This window comes from Microcebus murinus, chromosome 7, assembly GCF_040939455.1.
Source record: "Microcebus murinus isolate Inina chromosome 7, M.murinus_Inina_mat1.0, whole genome shotgun sequence".
NCBI classification, from domain to species: domain Eukaryota; kingdom Metazoa; phylum Chordata; class Mammalia; order Primates; family Cheirogaleidae; genus Microcebus; species Microcebus murinus.
Genome location: NC_134110.1, coordinates 27,909,435 through 27,932,428, shown reverse-complemented (window position 1 = coordinate 27,932,428; position 22,994 = coordinate 27,909,435). Strand labels below are relative to the sequence as shown.

At 60.8% G+C, this 22,994-nt stretch overlaps 1 protein-coding gene across 3 annotated transcripts in view; it reads left to right on the top strand.

Annotated features, from left to right (window-relative positions):
- Positions 1–403: 403 nt before the first annotated feature.
- The window catches only part of PTP4A3 (protein tyrosine phosphatase 4A3), a 43,906-nt gene continuing 21,315 nt past the window's right edge, over positions 404–22,994 (top strand). Inside the window, exon 1 of one of the 3 annotated variants that reach the window (XM_012751759.3) lies at positions 404–508. The gene's annotated coding sequence lies outside the window, so the exon portion shown is untranslated. Of the gene's footprint in view, positions 509–22,067; positions 22,167–22,525; positions 22,600–22,994 lie in introns of those variants that run through there. The other 2 variants (XM_012751760.3, XM_076004974.1) reach the window with 2 other exon arrangements.

The following is a 22,994-nucleotide window of genomic DNA, read 5'->3' as shown; positions in this document are numbered from 1 at the left end:
ACCATTTAACAGATGAGGCCCAGGGGCCTCAAACCCGATCTGACCTAAGGCCCTGGGCCGGGTGGCTGCTATCTCTTTGCCCCATCCCCCAGCAAGTCCTGTGGCGTGAGACTCAGCCCCAATGGACATATGGGAAAACTGAGGACTTCAGAAGTTTCGTGAACCTTCTGGCCTCAGCCGCGGGCACATCCCGCCATATCAGACTCACTCGGGTTCCCAAACCGGCCCTATTACTCCCACCGGCCACAGGCCCCAAAACTAAGCGATCAACATCAGACCCCAAGGCCATCCGCAAGGCCGCTCCTAATTCCTCCCGCCCGGAGGGTCCGCCGGGCCGCGCGCGGGGCCCGGGGCGAGGACAGCGCTCCCATTGGGCCGTGCCCCCACGTGACCCGGCGGCCGGGCGCGCGCCCCGAGCCAGCGGAGCCGCGGCCGCGCCTGTGCGCGAGGGCGCGTGCGCGCGTCCCGAGCCCTCCGCCCGTCGTGCCGGCGCCGCCCGGACCGCCAGGTCAGTCTCCTCCGCGCCCGCTCGGGGCGGGGGCGCGCGGGGCGCGCGGCGCTTTGTGCAGGCGCGTGGGGGGCCGTCCGCGCGCGAGCCCGCCGCCCGCTCCGGGCGCGGCTTCGGGGCCGCGCAGGCGGGAGGGCCCGCCGCCTCCTTCCCTGCCCGCGCGTCCCGGGACCCTGCGCCTGGCTGCCGCTCCGGCTTGAGCGCAGGCCGGCTGGCTGCCACGTGCCAAGTGCCCGAGGAGGCTGGGCTCGGGGACTCTGCCCGCCGATTCCCCATGCGAGCAACAGGACAGCCCTGGCTGGAAGGGGTGACTCCGCTCCCTTTTTTAGGGGCGCGGAAGACGCCTACTCCGAGTTCATCCTCCCCAGGGATGCGCACAGTATCTGGCTCTTCCCCCATTCACTGCTCAGTTTCCTCATCTACACAGTTTTGGGGGCATGGAACCCCACAAGCTTCTCTGCCTCCCGCTCAGGACGTGGAAATCCGTGGATGTCCCCGGGTCTGAGTCCTGGCTGCGACCCACGGAAGCCCTGGAAAACGGGCGGAGCCTCACTCTCCAGGCAGTAGCCGGTAGAACTGGGTCAGCAGCCCTGTCCCAGGGACTGTAGGAGTTAAACAGCTGACCCCCGACAGCCTCTGGGATCTCCTGGGCAGCTGGTGGCCAGCAGAGGTGGGGTTGGTGGCATGCCCAGCCGGCCTGGTGCATCCCGGGTGGAGCATGGCGATGCTGCAGGCGGGAGCCTGGTTACAGACGTGAGGCTTCTAGGCCCTTCTCTGATAGTCGGTCTGGGGGCAGCGTGGGGTCCAGGCAACTGGTCAGTGTGCCGGGCACCCCGAGCCAGCCGTGGCAGATAGGCATGTGCTGCGGCTTCTCTCTCTGCCTGTGGGCTCTGGGGTCAGCACACATGATCCACCATCATGTGTCAGGTGTCAGTCACTACAGTGTGTGAGCTCCATGGGGCCCTGCTCCCAGGCTGGAGCAGTGTGTGTGTGTGTGTGTGTGTGTGTGTGTGTGTGTGTGTGTAGGGGGAGCGCTGTGCACCCACGGGAGGTCTCTGGACACAGGCTTTGCCCAGACAGGTCTTGGGAACTCCATGCAGAGCCATACTTCACAGGCCTCCTTAAATCCTTCCATGAGGTTATTAACCCCCTTTCTCAGATGAGGGGCTGAGGCCCAGACGGTGGAGGCAGGTGCAGCCCCTCAGCCTGCAGCCCTAAGAAGAGCCTTGGTTTTCCCATCTGAAGTGGGCGCTGGTTGGCCTGCCCTGCAGGCTGTTGTGAGGACTAAATGGGAGAGGCACAGAACCTGTGGCCTGAGCTGAGCCAGCCTTTGGAGGGCTCCCCACTGCCACCCTGGCTGCATGTGCTGAGGAAGAAAGGCTGTCCTGACCCTGTGGGAATTCCTGGGCTGCTCCCAAATGCCCCGTCGGGGAGCTGGCCACCCTCTAACACCCCAGCAGTGAGTTTTCCAAGCGCTCCCTCTGTGCCAGGCCTGGTCCTGGACTTGGAGGTGGGTGAGGGTGTGCCCAGACCCATGACCCCCTTGGCTGGTGGGGCAGGGCAGCTCGTGGACATGGCCCACAGGCCGTCAGTGTGATGGGAAAACATGCAGGTGGTGAAGAAAGGGGCTCTCCAGGCCCACTGGGTCCCCCTTGCCTTCGCCTTACTCCAGGGTGTCTTCCCTGACCACTGCAATGAGGTTGGGGGCCTCAGCTGGTCCCCTGTGTCCTCAGCACCAGCCCAGGACATGGTGAGGGTGGCTGTCTTGTGCAGTCAGTGGCCTAGGCTTGGTAGGCAGGAGGACAGCTGGATAGGTAGGCTTCTTTCTAGACAAGCAGGCAGTTTGGATGGCGAGAGTCTGGGTCACCAGGCAGGGGCTTATGGTAACTGCTTAACAAAACCCTGACTTGGAGCATTAGCCAATTTCTGTGGTGTAAATACTCCCAGGCTACCAACTTGACTTCCCTGTCCGTGGACTTGGGAAGAGGCACACCCAGTCAGCCTGAGATGGGGCACAGGCTGGTGTGTGCCCCTCCTGCTGACCACTTTGGGGGAGGGGAGGGTGTTGGCGGATGTGTAGGACATACGCAGGTGACCTCCCTGGAGTCACATCCATGTGGGGAGGATGCAGCTTGGGGAGACACTCACTGGGTAGCAGGCCCTGGCAAAAGGATGGGGTAATTGGAAAGTGTACCGGGCTGGTGCCCAGGTGGCATTTGGCCAGAGGGGCCAAGCTGGCAGCTCCTGGGGCTGGGGCTGGCAGAGAGCAGTGGTTATTTTCCCCAAGACTTTGGGTTTGCCTTTGTTCCCCAAGCACCCAAGCCTGACAGCAGGCTGTAAGCAGATGATGCGCCTGGCTCTCACCTCTCACCACACCCTCCCTGCCAGCTGCTGTGCTGGGCCACCTCCTACACGATGCCTTCTCAGACCACCCCAGGGCACTCTCTTAGCTGCACCACCTCAAGCACTGCTTCTCTTTTCCCCACCTCCACTGCAGTCGCCCGCTTCCTTTGGTCCCTGGCACCTCTTCCTGCCCTCGGTGGATTTTCCCTGTACCTGCAAATGCGGCAGGGCGAGGCTGGGCTAGAGGTTGAAGGGCCTGTGTTCCCAGTTTCTTGCCGTGTACTTAACATCTCCCCTCTCAGCGTCTGCTCCTGTAAAATGGGAGCAGTGATAGGTCCGCCTGGCAGGACAGGTGTGAGCATCAATCACAAGGGTGAACACCACTCAGGTGGTGTGGGGTAAACATGACCTCCTGACCCTCCTTCACACCTGGACCCATCCTGGAGGACCACCGAGCAGGGTGTGGGTAGGTGCGAGGGCTGATCAGCCCTGCCCTCTCCCACTGTTTCAGAGTTGGGTGGGGAGTGGGTGCAGGCCGCAGGTGGAGGTTCTGCATTTTGGACAGGGCTGTGACAAGGGTGAGTGCCTGGGTGTGGGGGGCGTGGCAGCACACTTGTTGGGAGCCCACCTGCCTCCGCCAATCAGATAGGCTGGCCTCTGGGCGCAGGCCTGGGGTAAGTGGGGTGCTCCCTCTGAGAGGGGTCCCCAGGAGAGGGCAGAGGGTCCTGTCGGACATGGCCTGGTGCCACACTCAGCAGCAGAGCCAGAGGAGGATGGGGGCACCACGGGCTGTGGCCCTGCCAGTGTGGGAGGAAGGCTGCAGGAGGTGATAAGGCATATGGGTTCTGAAGGCTCCATAGGAGTTCGCCTGGCGGAAGGGGTGTGTGTGTCTCCCAGCCAGGGGTTGTGTCAGGTCAAGACCCTGAGAACTTCACTTTACCCCCTTGAGCTGGGCTGAGGCTGTTGTACAGGGGACAACACAGAAACTGGTCAGAAGATGTTCCTCTCAGCTGGGGGGTGTGGCCCTAAGGACCCCTAAGGAAGCCACTGCTCCTCCACCAGGCATGCTGCACTGTCCCAGTTGCCTCAGGGGCAGCCTCCTGGGGCTGAAGCAGAAGTGAGGGACCAGAGCTCCGCTGACCAGCTGATGTGACCACGTGGCTCAGGGCTGAGCCCGTGTGTGAAGGTGTACTTTCTTCCCGTAACCAAGGAGGGGACCGGGGTCAGCATGCTCTGCACACCCACCCGCTTGGGTGCCCCAGCCCTCTGCAACAGCCTAGCACACATGGCCCTCCTGTGCCCCCTGACTCTTCTCCAGCCATCTGCCCCAGATCTGGGGGTGCCCCGTGTCGGGGCTCATGCTTCTGGAAGGAGCTGAAGGAATGCAGTGTAGTCGTTGCTGTTGCCCCACAGGCCATCCTGTCTGGGGACGTCAGTCGGGGGCTGCCTGCCCTCGCCCACCCTGGCCTGGCCCTGCCCCAGAACCCATCTGCCGTCAGCTTGGAGGAAGCAGGAGTGTAGCCCCTCCCCCTGTGACCATGTAACCAGGTGCCACGTGAAGGTGGGGGTTCGTTCTAACTCGCTTAATCCTCAAGATGAGGATTAATACCTCTGGGGTAAGTATTAGTATTATTACCCTGTTCTACAGCCAGGGAGGGCCCTAGGGGTACAGTGATGTGCCCAGGGTCACTCTGCCAGGAGAAGAGCGGGAATTTGAATGCGGCCGTGCCTCCTCTTTGGGGAAGGGTCAGTAAATAGGTGGGGGAGGGTTCTGCGTCGTCTTTTCTCACTGAGCCAGCAAAACTTGAGCACCCACTGCATGCCTGGCTGTGATCTGCCCCCGTGGGGCTGGCAGCCAAGTGGGGGCGGACACACCAGAGGCCCACACATGTGCAGTAAAGATCACGTCTGCTGATGCACAGGCAGGAAGGTCCAGGGAGTGGGGTTGCAGGCCGGAGGGTGGCCCAGGACGGGCTGGGGCTTGGCTGTGTGGCTTGTCTGTGTGGCTTGGCTGTGTGGCTTGGACACGTCACCCTCTGAGCCTCAGCGTACCCTATCACTTGGGACAGTAACGGCGCATAACCGATGGGGCGGGGTGTGCTGAGGCAGTGAGCTGGCGCGTGTGTCCCGAGTCCTCCGTGCCCACTGGGGTTCCAGGCGCTGGGGTTCCAGGGAGCAAGACCGGGCTTTGCTCCCATGTACCTGTCTTCACATGCCTAGTGTGCTGGTGGGTGGCCCGAGGGCCCAAGCTTGGCCTCTCTGTCCCAGCTGCTTTCCTGCAGAGGACTCAGGCTGGAAGGGCCCTACAGGCTCAAGGGATGAGCACAGGTCAGCTTGTGTTGAATGCGGGAGTGTCTTCGGCCACACAGCTCTGGGAGGCAGGGGTGACAGCTCTATTTGACGGTAAGGAAGCTGGTGCTCAGGGGATGGTGATTGCTGGGGTGTGCCAGGCCCTTCTTGACCCCATGTTGCTTGGTCCCTGTGTGGCCTGTCCCAGGTTGGAGTTGGGTGGGAGAGGGAAGGGGTCCTGCCAGGAAGTGCCTCTGCCACGCCTGGCTTTAGCCACAAGAACGGTACAATGACTGTTTTGCCACCTGGCCACGCCAAGCTAGGCAGTGGCCTCCCTGGCCCAGGCCTCGTTTAGGGGCCCAGGCCTCGTTTAGGAGCCCAGGGAGCTAGAGGCAAAGCTGGGGTGCATGTCCCCCACAAACCGCTGCAAGGCAGGTGGTGGGATGGGTGTCTAGACACAAGGACACTGCCTCAGTTCCAACCTTCTTGGGACCAGTGTCCTTGTCTCTCAAAGGCAGTGGTCCTTCAGGACGGCTGGAGCAGGCGTATGCTGTCTTTCCCTGTCTGAGCTGGTAAGGGTCTGGGAAAAAGTCACCCAGAACTTGGACCTGCCCCTCCTGCCCCCATTCTCAGGTCTTGTGCCACTAACTGCCTCTGTGTGCTGGGTCTGCCAGGCCTTTATAATGTGCCTGCCGGGAGCCCAGCTGTGCGTGGATGAGTCCTGGATGGGCTGAGCCCTGGATGTGGGACCTGGATGGTGGAGCAGGGAAGGAGGAGGCCTGCCTGGAGTTGCTGGTCCTGCAGGATGTGGGGCTGGGGCGGCAGGGAAGAGTGCCACTGTGCCTTGAGCCCCGGGGCTTGGCCCGGAGCAGATGCTAGGAGTTGTTTGCTGGATGAGAGGCTGAGTGAGGCTGGGTTTGAAAGGTGGGTCAGGGCCTGAATCTCCTGCTGGGTGACCCTTGGGGCTGGGCATAAGCCCCCTGCGTCTCCATTTGGCACCTGCAAACGAGAGGCTGGACCAGATCTGTGGCTGTAAATGGGGGAAGCACCCTTGCCCGCTTGGTGCTGTTTGGGGTGCTCACCCCACTGGGAGATTCTGACCCCCACAGCAGCCCCAACCACTGATGTGGGCAGATGGGAGATTGGGAGCCCCTAGACTGTAGCAGGCTGTTGTTCGAGTCTCTGACTTTGATTGTGGGGGAGGGGGTAGCAGGGGCCGTGGAATGTTCTAGAGCAGGGGTAGTGGGACGGAGTGGAGCCTGTGGGATCAGAGTTCCCTGGGTATGGTCCTGGGAGTGAAGGCTCTGGAGGAAGGCTCAAACCACTGGGGGCCAGGAGGCCTTGGGCCCATGGCTGAGGGCTAAGGTGCTAGAACAGGGCTCTCCTAGCTAAGGAAATTGGGGTGAGGGCGCCGAGGTCTGCCTGGGGAGACTCTTGTCTCAGTCTCCCTGGTGTCCAGGCCTGGGCTGCCCAGGGGACTCTTTAGTTGATGACAGGTCATTATCTGGGAGGCTCTTCTCCTGCTGGGCCTCAGTTTCCCCTTCTGTAGAAAGGGCTGACCCACTGTCTCCAGCCATGCCCCCCCAACCCCCTCCTGGGAGCTGCAGGAGCCTGTTCCCACAGCCTCATCCTCACCCGCCTCGGAGACCCCGAAGCCAGGGCTGGCCCAGCTGGAGGAGGTGATGGACGGCCCTGCCCCATCCCTGTCCCCGTCCCCATCCCCTTCCCGTGGGACTGGTGCTCCCGGCTGCTCTCCTGGCCCTGCCCCCACCCCCAGCCCCAGTGACTCAGGCTTCCTGGAAGAGGCTTGGGAGGGTTTGGAGGACTCCCTGCCAGAGCTCCTGCCCACCTGCCCCAGGTCCCTGTCACTGCCTTTGCTCTACACAGTGGCTTCACCCGCCCATCCTCTCTGTCCCCACCCCTGAGAGGATGCCCCTTCCTCCTGGTGCCCCTGCCCTGCCATCTTCTACCGATGCCTGGAACACTGTCCCCCCCCATCTTTCGGCTGGACCTGGGCCCCCTGCCAAGGCAAACATTTTGTCTCCTTTAATCTCCCCGTCCGGGGTCAGCTGCTGAGGTCCTTTCTCCTGGGCTTTGCTTCTTTCTGGCCAGCTGCCCAGAGGCCCATCTGCTGGGAATTGTCATGGAGCTCAGGGGGTGCCCGGGGCTCCCGGCTGTCCCTTCCCACAGTGAACTCCCTGTCCCCTCCACAGGGCCCAAGGGAGCCACAAGGCATGGCCCCAGCTCTGCCAAGCCTCTCTGGGTGACCCTGGCCCTGCTTCTCCCCTCCCTGGGCCTCAGTGTTCTCATCTGGAGAATGGGGACCTTGCAGGAGACCACTGGAGCCCACAGCAGACAGGATGGGGAGTCAGGACAAAATCTGGCAGCCTCGATGGCTGAACCTCAGCCACCTGAGCCAGGCTACCTGCTTCTGATCCCACGACTGCCATGGACACATCGGATCATGGCAGGCACACCCTTTACTTTCTCTCAGGCCCGTGATCTCAGCAAGGGCCATCCATGGGTGCCTCAGTTTCCCTATCTGCCAGGGCTGTGCTCTTGGGGCAGGTTGATGACCTACAGTGGCAGCACTGCCTGGCCCCCCTAGGAGCCCTGGTCAGGTAGGGGCAGCATTCATATGATGCTCTAAACATGCAGTTATGATTTTAATTGTAGATTTGGCGATGTTTGTTACAGTAATTCAGACAGCCCAGGAAACCCATAAGTGCTTTGGCTCTGGGCTTCTGGGCATATGCTTAATTTCACAAGAGCAGGGCGGACTGTGTGTGCTGTTCTGCGCCTCACTTGAAACTTCCCTTGGTGTGAACTGTGGGCCACTTCTGGATGGCAACCTTAGCCCCTGGGCTCTGGGTCTGGATGTGCTCTTGTTTATTAACTGGCCATCCCCAACCCTGTGCTCTTATAAACGAGGCCGTGGACAGCCAGGGACGTGCATCTGGGCGTCGGGGAAGGCTGACTACGTCCCATCCTCAGAACCTTGGCTGGGTGAGAGGGTTGACGGTATCCAGCCTATGTCCCCACAACCCTCATGGCTTCTGTCTTGGCTGCTGCGTAGTGGGGTGGGGGTGCAGGCCTCTTGGGGGGGCTGCCCAGGCCTGCACTGGCCCCCATGGGGGATGGCAGTAGGCAGAGAGGGTGGTCCTGACTCCAGAGGGGTCCCATGGGAGAGGAGGGCTTACGAGAGACAGCAGTCACCTTCCTGGAGCATGTGCCCTCAAGACAGGTTGTGGTGAGGCAGGAAGGGGACTCCTTTGCCAAGTAGGGTGGGCTTCTGGGAGGAGGTGGTGTGCTCTGGAGGGAGGGTGCATGCAGTTCCAGGAGGGGCAGGCTGGGTGAAGGCAGGCTCCTAAGGGTTCGGGGCCTGATGGAGCAGCATCACCCACGGCAGCACCGTCCTGATGCTCTTCTGGGACAGCAGTGGGAACTTGCCCAGGGTACTTCCTTAATCCTCAAGGTGACCTGTGGCAGCTGTTGTTGTCGCCTGTTCCCCAAGTGGGGAAGCTGGTGTCTGAGGCTGGCACCTGTTCAGATGGCGCAGTTGGGAAGAAGCAGTGCTGGAAGGGAAGGTGGGGACCTTGGTGCACATCGAGTCCCAGAGTGGCTCAGGGCAGCTTTTGTCCCATCCTTCACAGATGAGGCCAGACAGAGGAGCCTGCAGCTGTGGGGGCATGGAGGGGGTGCCGTGTCTGGTTAGTTAATGGCGCTGGCCTCTGGTATGACTTGCCTGTTCATGCTTCTGTGTCCCCTCTGTGGAGGGAGCATTCGGGCCTCTCCTGGGGGGTGTCGGAGGCCCAGGCAGGCGGGGGATCTGTCTGCAGTGGGTGCCGCAGACCTTGCCCTGCTCCTGCTGGCTGGGCCATTCCCACGCTGCCCAGCCGCAGGAAGCCATCTGGAGTCCTGTTGACCCCTCCCCCGCCTCCCTGGCAGGAAGTCACCGGAAGGGCTGTCCCAAGGGGCCTGGGCCTGTGAGGACAGCCAGTGGCTGGGGGTCTATGCTGTGGAGTCCCGGAATGGAGTGTGGGGGGCAGGGAGCCTGGAGAGCAGCTGGGCACTCTGGGGCCACTGGGGTGTGGGCTGGAGCATGGATGGAGGCAGTTGTGGAGTGTCCATCTGGCCATCCACCCCATCAGTTACCCCTCCCCCACGGACCCCAGAGGAGGCTTCAGCCAGGGTGGCCTGGGTAATGTCAGGGCCATTCCTCTGGCTCCAGGACCACCCCCACACCCTCTGACCTTATACAGACCACCCTGAGTGGAGCTGGGAAAAGGGCCTGGGGAGGGGTGGGGAAGGGGTGCAGGAAGAGGGTGGGGCCCAGGGAGCTTTGGCAGCCACAGGGAGAGGTGGGTCTGTGGGTGCAGGGTGTGGGGAGGGGGTGGGTCAGGCTGGCCTGGCTGGCAGGGAGCAGGGTCTGGGGGCATGGATTGTGCCAGCAGGGGTGGCTGTGGACCTGCAGACCCCTGCCCCCACCTCCCCCAGCCCTCTGGCCCCTCCCTTAGGGTTCCCCCAGGCCCTGCAGATCAACCTGTAGGCCTGGACATGCCTAGGGCAGGCTCAGAGGCTCGGGCTTCTACCCCCTGGGACGTGTCCAGATGCCCTGGCATTTGTGGCAGCCCCAGTGCCCGCTGACTGGCCTGAGTGTGGCCATAGGGCCTGGGGCTGTTCCCACGGACACTGCCAGCTGGGCCTGCCTGGCCCTAGGAGGAACTTTGGCCCTAGTGGAGCCTCGTGTCCTGTGTTCTTGGCTGCCTCGTGCCTGTGCGGGCCTCCTGCCTTCAGGAGTCTGGTGGGCTTGGGGGCGAGAAAGCCCTGCGCTGGCCAGCCAGGGGAGGCCACAGAGCAGCCCCCTGACCCAGGTGCTTCCTCTCTCCTCCATGTCCCACGTCTCTCCTGCTCCCCTCCCTCATTGCTGTTTCTCCCCTGCTCCCTCCCCTCCCTCCCCTCCCCTTTGGAAGGCTCTGGCTTGGAGTCCTCAGGGGCAGAGCCCTCCCTGAGAGCTTGTTGGGGTTTCTGGGCCTGGCGAGTGTCCCCCCCCACTCCCTCCCAATGAGGAAGTGAGCGTGAGAACCGGGGCTGCCTGTCCACTGGTGGCGGAGGCATGTCCGTTGGGGGCTGGCCAGCCAGCCAAGCCAGACGTTCCAGAGGCATAGGTGGGTAAGAACAGGCGGCCACACGTGTCCCGGGAGGGTCACCGGCTGGTCCCAGGTGCCTATGATGTGCACCAGGCACCCTCCTCACAGCAGCCCTGGAGATGGGTATCCCTATTTTCAGAGGAAGTGACAGGATCAGCTACCTTCCCAAGGTCACACAGGTGGAGCCAGGGTGACCTCAAGTCTGAGCCATGTCAGCGCCTCCATCCTGCCTTGTTACAAGATACTATTCAGAACAGAACATGCGGGGATGTGCAGCCCCAGAAGAGAGGACTTCGGAAACGGGGGAGGAGGAGCACCGAGGGGCATTGGGGGAGCACTGGTCTGAGAGTTCAGAGCCTGGGGAGGAACCCCAGCCCCTTTTCCTGGGTACAGCAAGTCCTCAGTGTCATCGATAGGTTCTGGGGAACCATGACTTTAATAAAAACGTGTAACGAACCAATTTGACCATAGGCTAACTGCTATAAGAAAGAGTTAAATAGTTCCTCCGGCATATTTCTGGTCACAGACACATCACCAAACTTGTAAATAAAGACCCGAGACACTTCTTTTTTTTTAAACATATAGGAAGATTATATTTAGAAATAAGTAATTTGGAAAAAATTTACTCTGTAATCATTATTAATTACAAAAATAACCTATGCTTATTGTAACAGATCATAAAGATGTATAAAGATGAAATTAACAGATTTCTCCACCCAACCAGGTAACCATTGTTAAGAATATAGAGCACATCTTTCCATAGTCTTGTGCACATTAACATGCCAAACATGCCAACCATGTGGAGGGGTATATAATCATATACCCCTCCACATTGCTGCATTCACCAGTCTACCATGGGGGTCCTTCCAGAACAAACCATAAAACAGAACTCATCAGTTTTATTTGTTTCAAAATGTTTGAAGTGTACAGATACCATGTTTTTTCAACATTCCATTGAAGATCTTTCAAGGTTTTTTTTTTTTTATTGGTGGTCCTATCTTTCTTTTTTTTTTTTAATTTCAGCATATTATGGGTGTACAGATTTTAAGGTTTCAATAAATGCCCATTTCCCCCCTCCCCCCACAAGTCTGAGTGTCCATCATGACCATCCCCCAGATGGTGCACATCTCACTCATTATGTATGTATATACCCGCCCCCCTTCCCCTCCCACCTGCCCAATACCCTATTACTGTAGTACCTATGTGTCCACTTAGGTGCTGCTCAGTTAATACCAGTTTGCTGGTGAGTATATGTGGTGATTGTTTTTCCATTCTTGGGAAACTTCACTTAATAGCCAAGATACTTCTGACATTGAACACTAAAATAAATGTGAGCTGTACGTACATTTAAGAAAGACAATTAATAACAAGTACACTGATTACCAACTTTTGGTGAACAGTGAGTGACGGCGCTTTCATTCGACATTGTCCCTTGTCATATACTTTTATGGTTATTGTGTATGCTTTGACAAACATTTGCATTTATTCATTTTTCCCCTGTCTGCTTATCCCAGTCAGGGTGGCGGGTGGCGGGTGGTGGGTGCAAGGTGGGTACCAGCCCTGGGATGACAGGACACCAGCTCATGGCGGGGCACGCTCGCATACGCACGCACTCTGCAGCAACACGGGCGTGCTAGTGAGCCGCACGTGCACCTCTCTGGGATGCCAGAGTGCCCGGAGAGAAGCCACGCAGACGCGGGTGGAGTGCGCTCGCTTCACACAGACAGTGGCCCCGTCGTCATGACACAGCATTGAACAGTGTTATTCTAGGACGTGTTGCGCCTTCTTGATGGTGTAGGGCAAGGTAGCACCCTGTCGGCCCCTCCCCCTCTGGGGGCTCCTGGGGTGGAAACTGGGTGTCGTGTATATGTGTGCTTATTGCGTTGGAGGGTCCAGTTGGGGTAGGGGCTCCCCAGCAGCTGAGGGCCTCTTTCTCCCTCCGGCTGTTGAGGGAGTTGGGGTCCTTGGGACTCTGGCCCCCATGAAGTCCACCACCTGGTTGCTGTGGCCAGATTCATTGTCATGCCAGGAGCTGCGCTTTTTTCCCTCACGAGCTCCCCTGGACAGGGTACTGCCGTGGCATCCAGACGGTGCTCAGTAAGTTTGGGCTGGGTCGTGGGCCTCCATGAGGGTGGGATTTGGGTGATTTGGATAGACAGAGTGGAGCCAGGAGGGGTCCTAGGTAGGTGGCCCCTGGTGACGGGACATACACGTGGGGCATCCCTGAGGCCTCCTGAGCACGTCAGCAGGAGGGTGGGGATGGTCCCCTCTGGGAAGGACCAAGGAGTCAGGCCTGTGAGGAGGACGGCAGGGCCCGCTCAGGGCAGTGATAGCTGGAGAGCACCCCAGGTGCTGTTGCTTAGAGGGGGACAACAGGTCAGTGTCCAGGGCACCTTGTGAGTGGACCCAGGACCACTGTGCAATGTCTTTGCAAGGGGAGTGGGTGCTCTATCCTTGGGGACCCTGGAGGGCCTCCAGGAAGAGGCAGCCATGGGCCTGGCATGGAGGAAGGAGGGGCAGCCCTGAATGGGCTTGTCCTAGCCCTGAGCTCCCTGCTGCTCCTTGGACAGCTGCCCCCACGGTGGGGACCACACGGCATGTACGTGTGACGAGCACAGAGCAGCACTGGCACAGGAGAAGCGTCTGATAAGAATTGCCCTCACCGCCAGTGGTTGTGCTCATTGAACATCAGCTTGCTACATTGCTGGGAGCATTTGAGAAGTAATTTAAAATGCTGGGAATCCTCATTCCACAAGCTTTAACCGACAGGCCTGGCCCTGTGCCTGTGGCTGGAGACCCAGCACGGATCAGTCAACATCCCATCTGCTGCCCACATCTACAAGGGTGGACAGACAAGTCACCAGCAGTCAGGTGCAGGGGCTGCCCAGAGGAACAGGCGAGACCTCCCTGCCCACTGCAGGGCCGGGACTGCCTGGCACCATATGGGACCCTGGCCCGCTGAGAGAGCTACATGGCTGGGTGGGGGTCCTCTGTGCCCCACTCCTGGTTGTGCAGCCCCCATGCAGAAGTGACCCATAGTTCTTTCTGGGTGCTTGGGCATGTCCTGTCTTCCTTGGGGGCTCCCTGGGCGATTCTGGTTAGGTCACCTGCAGACCCTCCTTCCTGCAGGCCCTCCTGGATCCCTGAGGTTGGAGCCTGTTTTCCCTAAGACGATCCAAGAGGTGACCTTGGGTCCACCATGAGGTGCCCTAGTCACTCTCTTGCCGAATTTGGCCCCAGGCCTTGGGGGGCGGTCAGTCGGGAAGGAACTGGCCTGCTAGCGGGTTCTCCCTCCCCATCACTGGCTGCAGGATCTGGGCAAGGCCTGGGCCTCAGCGCCCTCATCTGTCAGCTGGGAATGGTCATCTCTGCCCTGCCTCCCTCTCACAGGACAGGTAAATGCATCCAGACATCTACTGGGCACCTACTGTGTGCGGGCCTATTGAGAACCAAGGCCAACGAGGGTGTGGCTGTGAGTTTCTGCCCTGTGGGAGAGGGGCCAGAGAACTGATGCAAGAGGAGAGACTGAGGAAGCTGGCAGCATGGGTGCAGGATGGTGGGTGGGGTGTAGGCAGGCCCTGATGCCACCATCTCACCTGTCAGCCACCCACGGTCTGGGGTTCTGGGGACTTTCCGTTTCTCCGCCTGGGTGCAGGACTGTGGAGACTGCCCACGCCCTGCAGCCATCTGCGAAGCCGGAGGAGCCTGCCATCCAGGGCAGCAGTTCCCTGCGAGTCCTCAGCTGGCCTTCCGCTGGCCTTCCTGCCTCTGGGCCTCTGACCCCGCCTGGGACGCCCAGCTCCCTCCACTCGCTCTGGTGGCTCTGCCAAGACAAGTCTCGTGGATGTCCGTACCCACTGCGTGCACACTCGCTGAGGTCACATGTGGATGTGTTGGTGGTGGGTGGGGGCGCAGACGGACGCCGTCTCAGGGAGAAGGTGCCCACACGACGGTTGCGTCGCCCCGCAGGGCGTCCCCAGCTCTGTCTCTTCTTTCCCTGCTCAGTCGGTGGGCACCGTCTCTCAGGCTGTAAACAGCCCTGGAATTCTCTGAGCCCGCTTCGCCTCCTGCCGGGTCCGACCAAACCAATTAAATAAATCTTTGACCTGTGCTCACTGTATGTTTGAGGGTCGTGTTTTCAACTTTAAGAAACGTTTTCGATAAATCTTTTTTCCCCCTGTTGAAAGCCCCTCTCGTATCGCACCTTCACCTCTGGGCTCCCCCGGGGCAGTGGGCTGGGCCCTCAGGGGTACCCTCCCTGCTGGGGACCCTCTCCACCCTCAGGGGTACCCTTCCTGCTGGGGACCCTCTCCACCCTCAGGGGTACCCTCCCTGCTGGGGACCCTCTCCACCCCGCCTGGCCCCTGGGACCTCCCGCCCTCCATGACCTACCTAGCATCCTCCCTCAGTGACCAGCACAGGCCAGGACGGGGCCCAAATTCTGCCCACCTGCCCGGTCGCCACCGCCCACACTGCTGCCTGGACTCCTCGGGACCCTGGAGGCCTGGCCCCTCTCCTGTACCTCCTCACTCCCCCGATTTCTTCACACACGTGGGTGCATGGTCAGGACTCCACGAGGGCCCCGCAGGTAGGATTTAAACCTCCAACACCGCAGTCCCTCCAGGGGTCTCAGCAGCATAGATGCTGTGGATGTTTGTGAAAATGTAACACCCCCTCCCCGGCGATGTCCAGAACAGCCCCCTGGCTCAGTCCCTGAGGGTAAAATGCAGACAGACCTGGAAATGACCCACATGTCCATCAAACTAAATGTGGCATATGCATGCAGTGGAATATCAGCCAACTAGGAAGAGGAATGAAGCGCAGACACGGGCTACGACACGGGTGAACCTTGAAGATACTGTGCTAAGTGGAAGGGGCCGACGCAGAAGGCCACGTAGTGCACGATTCCACTCACGTGAAATGTCCAGAACAGGCCAATCCATGGAGACAGAAGCAGATGGGTGGTTGCCAGGGGCTGGGGGTGGGGGGCGTGACTGCTGATGGATCTGGGGTTTCTTTTTGGGATAATGGAACTATTCCAGAATTAGAAGTGGTGGTGATTACACAGCACTGTGAATATACTAAAAAACACTGAATTGTGCACTTTAAAATGGTTAAAATAGTGAATTTCAGGTTATGTGAATTTTATGTCAACTAAGAAAAACAGTAAGATAGCCCCCGCACAGGGTCTGGCCTGAGCAGGCTCTCTGTACCCTGACTCTACCTCAGGGCTTCCAGCATCCTGGGGACTTTCTTAGCTGTTGGGGAGGACAGTGAAGCTACCGCTTGCACAGTGCTTGGGACATGGCGGGAACTCAGTGGGTGCTAGAACTAGAATGAAGTGTCCTTCCCGCTGCCCCTAGCAAGGCGCCTTGTAGCCAGCTAGTTTTTGTTGAGTGGATGGAGTGGAAGCTTAGAGACAAGGTTGTAAAACACCCCACCCTCCCCTGCCTGTAACCCTCGCTGCTCCCTGACCTGTTTTCCTTGCTTATCTGAGTGTCCTGTTGGGTATTTGCTTCTGGAGGGCAGGGGCCACTGGTCTGCTGGTTCCCTGCAAACCCCCAGGGCCTCAATGTGAAGGAAGTGCAGCCCAAGGCCTCCCGGTCCCCAAGGTGCTGCCCAGCAGCTGCCTTCCAGAGTCCCCAGCCGGCCCTGTGGGAGGAAGCATGGGAGCTGCAGCATCCGTCATACCCGTGTGAATGGCCCAGCCACGGCACTGCCAAATAGGGCACAATTCCCAGCCCTGGGGCTGTCCTTGGGGGCCCTGTGGCTGGTGGGGTAGAGATCAGCCCCTCAGGGCCCCCTCCACCTGCAGATCCACCCTGCAGGTCCAGCTGTTAGGTGGCAGCTCCCAGTGTGTGTGTTGGGGGTGGGGCAGGGAGGGCTGGGAGCTCCCAGTGCTGCACCCGGCTCAGTCTGCCTGCGGCCTGCTGGCTGTGGCCCGCCCTCCTGCCTGCCCCTGCTGGGCACCCACAGCAATGCCCAGAGTCCCCGAGGGGCAGTAGGGAGGGCATCAGACAGAGTAGGGCTTGTCACAGCTCCAGGCTGGAAGGACATGCTCTGAGCCCTGAGCCGACGCCCTTCAGAAGTGCATGTAGGTTTCTGGTCTCTCCCTGGGGTGCCTGCGTCCTGGGTGCCTGGGAGAACAGGGGTTTCCCTCGGGTCATCTGGTTTTGAGGGCTCCCTCTCTCTTTCCTGGGAGCTGGCCAAGTCTCAAGGTGGGCAGTGCAGGCTCTCTCGGTGCCCACATGCTGGGCTCTGATGCCCAGCTCCCAGGACACATGGTGGGACCCAGGCCCTTCCCCGCCCTGCCTGGGAAGGTGGCTCTGAGGCATTGGAGGGGCTGGTGAGGGGTTGGCAGGGCAGTGGTGAAGGCTGGGTGCCCGGTGGTGCCTTCTGAGGGGGTTCCCCTTGCTGAGGCTTGTGCCTCCCTGCCACCCACTGGGCTGGGTGTCTGGCTGGGTCTTGGCTGTTGTCACCGTGGCTGACACCTGCAGCCATGAGGTAATCTTCCACCCTGAAGCCACTGTCATCATGGCTGTGATGAACATGGGGACACGCAGGCGGGGTGGGGGGAGGTGGCTGGGCCTGAGGGTCAGGACCGTCTCAGCCAGCGAGGCCTGCCTGCAGAGCCACTGCCTGGGTCTTGGAGTTTCATTTTACCGACGAGGCCCCAGCTCAGAAGGGTGGTCATAGCCACACAGATGAGCAGGAGTCGGGGAGGCCCAGGCTCTCCGATGCTCAGAGCCAGGAAACCGGGGGCATGGGGTGGCCCAGCCTGGTGTTGCCCAGGTGGGGTTCTGTGAGGCACCCTGATTGCTGGTCCCTGGTGTCACAGCACTCTGAAATGCCCATTCTGCTCCATGGTCCTGTGTCTGTGGAGGAATGAGGGCTCTAAGAAGTCCTGCAGGAAAGCCTTCCTCCACACAACCCCGATGTCCCAAGCATCCTGCTGGAGAACTGTCCTCCTGGGTGCTGGCATACATAGCACAAGCCTGAGTGTAGGGAGCTCTGTGTCCTCTCAGTAGTGCTCTGGGGACTCAGACAAGGCCTCTTGGAAAGGGGAATGGCCCTCTGGATCACAGGAGAGCACCAAGGGCATCTCTGTGAAGGACAGCTTTCCAGTGAACCCACCCTGCAGATGAGCAAACTGAGGCACACAGAGGTTGAGGGACATGCCCAAGGTCACACAGCTCTCAGTGGGGGAGCCAGGAGGGGAACCAGGCCAGATTCCCGAGCTGGTGACCCTCTGTGCCGGGTGGGCTCTGAAGACAGTGGCCACAGGCTGAGCACAACTCAGGCAGACATGAGCTGGGCCTTGGGGTGATGAGAGGGAGCTATCTTCTCCTCTGCGACCCCCAGAGACCATGCTGGCCTCGGCTTTGCACTGAGGCTCTACCATGGGGCCGTGGGATGAGTTTCACATCCTCTCTGGGCCTCGTTTTCCCCGATTGTCAGATGGTTACTGGTACCTGCAAGCTTATGGGGAGGGCCTGACCCATGGGGCAAAAGGAGCCCTGGGCCCAGTGCTGGCACCTCTGGGGGTGTGGGCTGCTGTGGGTGCCTGCATGGGCGCATTCGTGGTGTGTGCCCAGTGGCCTCCATATAACAGACAGACCCTCCTGCCTGCGTGCTCAGGCCCAGAGCCGCTGAGGATGGTGGGGAAAGGCGCCTTCGCCGAGCCCCTCTTTGAGTCTCAGGGACTAGGTCTGGTTCTTCGTATACCCGAGTGCCCAGCACAGGGCTTGGCACCTCCTGGTGGCCTATGAATGCCAGTGGCAGGAACGTGAAACTCACCCACTCACGGCTGCTCTTTGAGAGGGAGGCGGCTCAGAGAGGAAAGGCCGGCTGTGCAGGGTCCCCCAGCAGGCTCTCGGCACCTTGGGGAACCTGCGGCCACTTGGGTCCCTCCACCACGTGTCTTGGGGGCATATTTTCCTCAGTGCGCCTCAGCTGCCCCTGTGCCCTGGATCTTTGGGGGTTCCAGGGCTGTGTGTCATCATCAGGCTGGCCCAGAAATAGCTGTGACCTTCTGCAGCCAGCTTGGCAGTGGCTGGGGCCGAGAGGCCTACGTGCGCCCGGCTGAGTCCCTCACCGTGCTGGGGCTGGCTATTTTGGACACGGCCTCCCAAGGCCAGGTCAGAGCTCTTTCCTGTGGCTCTCGCAGGCCCCTCTGACATGTGTCCACCAGGGCTTTGGCCAGTGGCCCTGGCTACCTTTTCCTGCCTACCTGACCCAGGGCCCTGGGCTCCAGGTGGGCCAGGGGGGGATCCTGGGGACTGAAGCAGGCACAGGGTCACCAGGCCCCTTGGAGCCCTGACATGGATTAGAGGGCTTAGCTGTTTTAGGGAGAAAACACATAGAAAGTGCCCACCCTGGGCTGGCTCTGAACCCCGGCTCGGCCCCTCAGAGCTGTCACTGACTGTGTGGGTGATGGGTGCCTCCTAGGCTGCTCTGGGGATGGACACGGGGGGTTGGCCTGTGCTGAGGGCACCGTGTGAGGCCATCACACAGAGGGGTCCTCGAGCCTTCTCCTTTCATGAGACCCGACTCTGGGATTGGGGAGGAGATATTGTGGGGTGTATGGGGTGGTGAGCTGGGCAGTGTCTAAGCAGGGATTCAGGCCACGGGTGACTCACAGACATGGGTTCCAGCTGGGCTGCAGTCTCTTCCGTGACACGGCAGCAGTGCACACGTTTGCTGCCCTGCCCAGGGCTTCTGGGGGTGGTGGTGAGTAGACGTGGGCACTACACCATGATGCCCCAACATCCAGCCACCCTCAGGGACCACAAGCTTCCTGGACACCCTGCTGACAGGGTATTGCCATGGAGGGACAGGCCAGCTGCTCCTGCCCCCCCCCCCAAGTGAGCACAAGTGACCGGGCGGGTGTGAGGTGTTGGCTGCCTGAGGGTGGAACTCCTCCTCCCTGTGGGTGCTGGGAGGGCTGCGACCCTGCTCCTGGGCTTGGCGGAGGGCACAGCAGGAGCAGCAGGGAGGGGCTGCATGCTGACCGCCCTCAGGGGCCTGTCCCCTGCTCTGTCCAGGAAAGTCCAGGGATCCTGGAGGTAGAGCGTGGCTGCTTCTCTGTAGACAGGGGCTGTGGGCCCATGGGCTGGCTCGATCCAGGCAGGCACATTGAATCCCACTGAATCTGCAGAGAACGGGCTTAGCTCAAACCTGTACAGCACACATGTCTACTCCTGCCCTGTTGGTCTCTATGACAGTTATGTTGGCATTACAAGGTTCGGGTCCTGTATGTTCTTACCTGGCGATGGGTTCATAATTCTCACACTGTGCTAGTGACTAAAAAGGCCCAGAGAGCTCAGGACAGGGGCCCAGAGGCACACAGCATGGGGGGACTTCTGTAGTTCCCGGTGGGCATCTGGGGGCAGGCTTATGCCAGGTCCAGTGGGCATGACTCAGTGCTGGCCTTGTCCTCTTCCTGATGAGGACCTCTCTGGAGCCTCTGGCTGATCTTGGTGGGTAAGGACTTTCCTGGGCAGCCTCTTTCTGGCCAGCAAGAGGGGATATTAGGCCACATGGACCCTCTGCAGGGACAGAGAATCCACTCAGCTCCTGCCCCGGGGTCCATTGTGTCTCTTGAGGGTCCATTGAATGGTCATATGTGTGCATGTGTGTGTGCACAAACATGTTTGTTTGTACATGTGTGCATGTGTGTGTGTGGCACAGGATGGGTGGGGCCTTTGCCTGGTGAGCTTGGCAGGCCCTGATCTCTTGGGGAGGCCAGGCCGGGGGCCTCTGCTGGGCCTCCTGGGGGCCACTGCGTTCCTGGCAGGGGCTGAGGGCTGGGGCAGCATGAGGCCCCTCTCAGGGGCCATTAGCTCCAAGTGGACCCGTGGAATTCCATGCCCTCTGGGACATTATGCCCACTTCTGGGCACTGGCCTTTAGGAGCCTTGGAGCCATGGGTGGCATGGTGCCAGGAGTTGGCAGCAGCCTGAATGGGCCCCAGGAGGAAAGCACTGGGATTGTGGGTCTGACGCTGAGGGCAGGGTAGGCTCTAAAGCTGCCTCTTCCTGTCTAGAATTCCTATCCCAGCACCCCATACTCTGGTGTTACCAGCTCTTACTGGTAACAGTAAGAGCTGCTGCCATCATGTCATAACCAGGACTCTGGGATGGAGGCTCTACAAACAGGGAGGCTGGGGGACTGGGGCCACCTAGCCATGTGTGTGAATGCAGGTGGGGGTCCCTTGTCCCGGTGTGGCATGGGAACCTGCATGTATCAAAGGGCGAGGTGTTGGAAACACCCACGAGTCTCGCCATGTCTGTCCTAGGACCAGTCTGGGCTGTCCCAGGGAGGGGCAGTGGGAGGTCCTGCCAAGGGCTTTAGCGGAACTCCAGGTACCAAGGCAGAGCCTCTGGACCCCAACAAGCTGCACACTTCATCTTGGTGTGGAGATCCCTGGCAGTGTGGAGGCGGGAGAGGTCATCTTTCCCAATCCCAGATCCAGCCTGGGCAGAAGCTCTCCAGGCAAGATGGAGATGGAGGCGTGGACTGGTGGGCATGGAGGGCTGGGGGCGGGGGGTCATGGTAACCCTGGAGTGTCTCTTGGGCACCGTGGTGCCAGGCTGCTGCAGGTGACAGGGTCTCCATCTTCCTCGCATAGGCATCTGGTCTGGTCATCCATTTTGTGGCGTGTGTGTGCACGTACATCTCTGTGTGTGCATGTTGGTGTGTGCTCACCAGAGCTCCGCACTGGGCAGTAGCCACACTGGGTTCTCAGTCACACTAGGAGGTGGGAATGAGTATGGGACCAGGAGTCCCCTTTGAGCCACTGACTTGGCCCTCTGTTGTGCAGCTGTCCTGTCACTCACTGGACCGTCAGTCCACTGTGTGCAGTGATCCCCTGAGGCTTGTATCCTCCTACAGGGAGATGCAAGAGGGACTGGGCATGGCCCTGTCATCTAGAAGCCCAGCCTGGTGGGTGACCCCAGACAGACCTGGCCTCTGGGACTGCCCTAGAGAGAGGGGATGTGCAGTAGTGGAAGGCAGGTGGGGCAAGGAGGGTTCATGCAGGGGGAGCTTGGAAGAGGTGGCCCTGCAGGGGAAAGAAGGGTGGCTAGACAGAGGGCACAGCAGGAGCAGAGGCCTGGGGGCAGGTGTGAGTCACAGCACCTGGCAGGGGCCATGGTAAGAGCCTTGAGAAGCAGGCAAGATGGCCAAGTCGGTGGCTAAAGAGGGCCTGGGCACTGGCTGAGGCTGGGGAGAACCTGGTCACTGGGCCCTTGGGAAGGGCCTGCAGCTGGGATGAGGTGTTCGTGGGCAGCTGGTAGGCGGCTGGTGGGGAGTTAGGGGTGTGTGGATGGGGGTGCCCAGGGGTGGTGGGGGTGGGGTGGGGTGGTGGAGCCCTCAGATAGGATTTGCTCCCATTGCTCCCTTGGGGGTAGCAGGGTGTAAACATGGACTTCTTGGTAGCCTTTCTCTTCCCAAGAGGTACAATCCTGGGGGCTGGGCTGGGCTGGGCTGAGACCCCCCCACACCCCCTACAGGATGAGGGAGGAGGGCTCCACCCCTTCTGATAGCACTGGGGCTGGGGCAGCATCCTGATGGGGGAGGGGCAAGTGACCCTGGCCCTGGGAGACAGGAACAGCCCCTCCCCCACTGGTGGGGTTCTCGCTTCCTGCGGAAGGAACTGTGTTAGTGCCTGGGGGTTAGTGGGAGAGTGTGGAGCCAGGCCTGGGTGGGGTCTGCAAAGCAGCTGCTCTGCCCACTGTCTCCCTGGGCTTCCTCCTGGAGGAAATGGTGACAACAGGCTGAGTTGAGGGCCTGGGAGCCCCAAACCTGGGTGGCTCCCTGGAGGGGAACGTCCCCAGGTCTCTTGTAGGCGCTGGGGAGGACGCATGGGCTGCTCAGGTGGGGCATCGCAGAGAGCTGGATCTGTTTCTGGGTGAGAGGGTGGGACTGGCGGGGGTGTGGTGAGGCGCCCCCACCCTCAGCAAGGAGCGGGCGCTGGGACCCTCTTCCCAGACTGCAGAAGGCAGAGGGGGATGGCTGAGACAGGGAAGCCCCCAGGCTGCCCCACCGCCAGCTGCAGGCCGGCCTTGGCGCCGCCCTCCTGCCCCTCCCGCCGGCTCCCGCGGTTACGGGGCCCTGGGGACGCCCTGGCCCCGCGGCCCCAGAGCGCAGCGCGGGAGGGGCCCCGCCCCCGTCGGACGGGCTGCCAGGGCTGCCGGGTCCGCTGGGGCTGCGCGGGCTCGCGCCGGCCCTTTGACGTGCGCGGGGGCGGGCCGGCCGGGCATAAAGCCGGCGGCGAGGCGCTGGGGCCCGAGCGGAGGACCGGTCCGTGGTGAGTGACGGCGGCGGCGGGCCCAGGGCGGGGGTGGCCCGGACAGGCCGGGAGCGCGACCGGAGTCGCGGTCGTTTTTCCGTCGGGTGGGGCGAGGGCGCCGCCCTGGCGGTGGGACCTGTTCCCCGCAAAATCCGAGCAGACGGCTGGAACCGGGGCTGAAACTGCGCATCCTCTCAGGCTTTGTGTACGGTGTGCCCCACCGCGATGATCCCTCGGTGCTCCCACCTGCAGGGGGCTGACCCGGGGCCACAGCGTCAGGAGGCGGAGAGACCTCGGTGCAGACCAGGGACTGGGGGCCGTGTGGGGCCCAGCCTGGTTAGTCCACCACTGGGCAGTTCCTGAGCCCCTCTGCTTGTGTCTTGTGTCGTTAGATGAGGGTGACCACGCAGTGA